Source organism: Cylas formicarius, unplaced genomic scaffold, assembly GCF_029955315.1.
Source record: "Cylas formicarius isolate icCylForm1 unplaced genomic scaffold, icCylForm1.1 PGA_scaffold_8__14_contigs__length_24414737, whole genome shotgun sequence".
Classification (NCBI taxonomy): Eukaryota; Metazoa; Arthropoda; class Insecta; order Coleoptera; family Brentidae; genus Cylas; species Cylas formicarius.
Window position 1 is genome coordinate 19,046,342 of NW_026844361.1, and position 2,318 is coordinate 19,048,659.

Sequence of the window (2,318 nt, forward strand, 5' to 3'; positions counted from 1 at the left end):
CGTCGGTAACGACGCTTCTCAAAAGGCTACTACGTTCAATACTTCTTCTTTACCTTATTTCCTCGAGTCGGCGTTTCCCCCCACCCCCTTTGTCCGCCGTCGCCTGAGCCGCCCCCATCCCCGCCAACGGTTTTCCGCTAGGGGCAACGTCTGCGTTTTCATATAATCTCTCAAGTGGACGCGCGACAGTTTTTTCGAGTGGTGGCGGCAGCGACTGCGGGGGCGGCGTATAAAATTTTAATGTTCCCCTGTGCGGGGGAGGGCTAAATAAAAAATTCGTTTTTGCTTTCGGTGCGGTACGTCGGAGAAGAGAAGGGAACGGGGGACATTTTAAGATACGAAACGAGTAATTTGAGGTTATGGTGACGTCAAGCGTTACGCTTCTTAATATTGACTCCAGACGTTTGCTATAATGCATTAACGTAGCTTAACATACAGGGTCGGGCCATTTTCGCCTTCGCATAATTAATAAAATGATGAATAAGTTGTAAAAACTTAAAGAAACTCCACAATGATAATGACGTTTATAAACTGTAATTTATTCCAGGGGGGATCTGCATCGTGTACCTCAAAATATATCGTCTTCGATTGACAACTGACCAGCCGACCAGGACAGATCATCGGGGCCGGACATTTAAGGTGTTCTGAAAATATAATACTTAAATATTATATTATGTTTATTTAGGTATGATATTTCAAAGTTTGTTGTTTGTTTGAGACACACTGTGCAACAATTATACTCGTAAAATAACAATTTGTCTATTAGTTAAGATTTTATAATGCGGTTTTGTTAAGTTTTAATTGGACTATATTCTATCTAAATTGTCATTTTGTAATATTCTATATTTTCAAACAGAATATACCAACACCGTATTATCAGTAAATTTTAAAATATTTCTTTAAATCTGAATAAAACTGAGCCATTGAAATTTTGGGTGCTAAATTAAGAGATATTACCGCAGTGCGCCTAAACTTTTTCCAGAAACAAAAACCATTTTTGCAATTTCGATTTATTTAAATTGTTGTCTACTTCCCAAACGATTAAGTGTTTTTTTCGTCCGCAGTTAATTTTGGTTCACAAGGAGCAATTTTATGTACACAATTTCTTCATAAATGATCGCCTATGCATGGCGGTTCAGCATATGGGAAACAGTCAAATAAATAATTTTATAATTAAATAATATAAAAAATATTTTATTTTATAAAAATTTGTTTTAATTAATCATTTTGTAATGTGGAAAATTAACAACAGAATTGTATATTGAATCGCTTTTAATAATTAAAAATAATTCAGTTTATTCTTGTTGCAGATTCCTAGGAAAATTCACGTAGTCGCAGAACCCCACACCTGCCCCCAATAATCGGTTACACACTTCGTTCGCATGGTTTTAAGTTTGAGTCTTCGGTTAGTTTTTAAAGATTTTTTATTTGTTTATATAGTATTTTCTGTTAAAATAAACATTTTATAAAACCCATATCTATCTGTTTTTGGTATTCAGCATTAGTTGGTTTTCAGTTGACAATTTGGGAAAGATATTTTTTATGTACTATGTACTTGCAGACATACTAGACTGCCTTTCGTCAGTTTTCTAATGTAATTGCCTCTATGGCTTTATCAAAGGATCCCTTTAATCGCACCCATATAAGTTCCATAAGTTTGAGCTCGTAATGTAATAGCGATGTGGCAAGTTTGAATAATAGTGATGTAAAGTGATTCATTAATACAAGGCCCCAACTTGGGAGCATGGTTCCCAGCTTGATATAAGAAAGAAAGTTCGTAGAAAGATGGATGCTACCGAGATACAGTGTGTCCATTTTTCAAAGTAATTAGGTGAAATCTGGTACACTCATTACATGCCCAACATGTTGAAGGAAATAAAACATTTAAAAAGGAAAATTAACTTGAGAAATTTATTTTGAATCCTTTTTATTATATAAAAATCATTCAATTTATGTTCGTTGCAGGTTCCCAGAAAGAACCCCACACTTGCCACCAGTAATCGGGTACAGATTTACGTATGGATGAGTTAGTTTGTCTTCAGCTAAGTTTAAGCTGCTCAATTATTTGTTTATGCAGTATTTTTAGTACATTTTTATTGCAAATTAGACTGCTAAAATAAACCTTTTATAAATCCCATATCTGTCATTTTTTTGGATATTCGGCAATTAATTTTGAACTTTGCCGCTACATACTTCATTACAATTCATTGTAATTTCGTGCAAAGTTTCATTTCGTCTTGAACAATGAAAATATCCTCAGCGATTTTGGGAAAAACAGCGGCCGGGCGAACCGCGAAATCCGACACAAAAGATGGAGA

General features: G+C 35.1%; 1 long non-coding RNA gene across 1 annotated transcript; it reads left to right on the forward strand.

The window, feature by feature from the left end:
* Positions 1 to 548: 548 nt before the first annotated feature.
* LOC132706829 (uncharacterized) lies at positions 549 to 2,004 on the forward strand. The gene is made up of 3 exons (XR_009619651.1): positions 549 to 639; positions 1,311 to 1,405; positions 1,966 to 2,004. It is a non-coding gene; the product is annotated as an uncharacterized LOC132706829 (long non-coding RNA).
* The last annotated feature ends 314 nt before the right edge of the window (positions 2,005 to 2,318 follow it).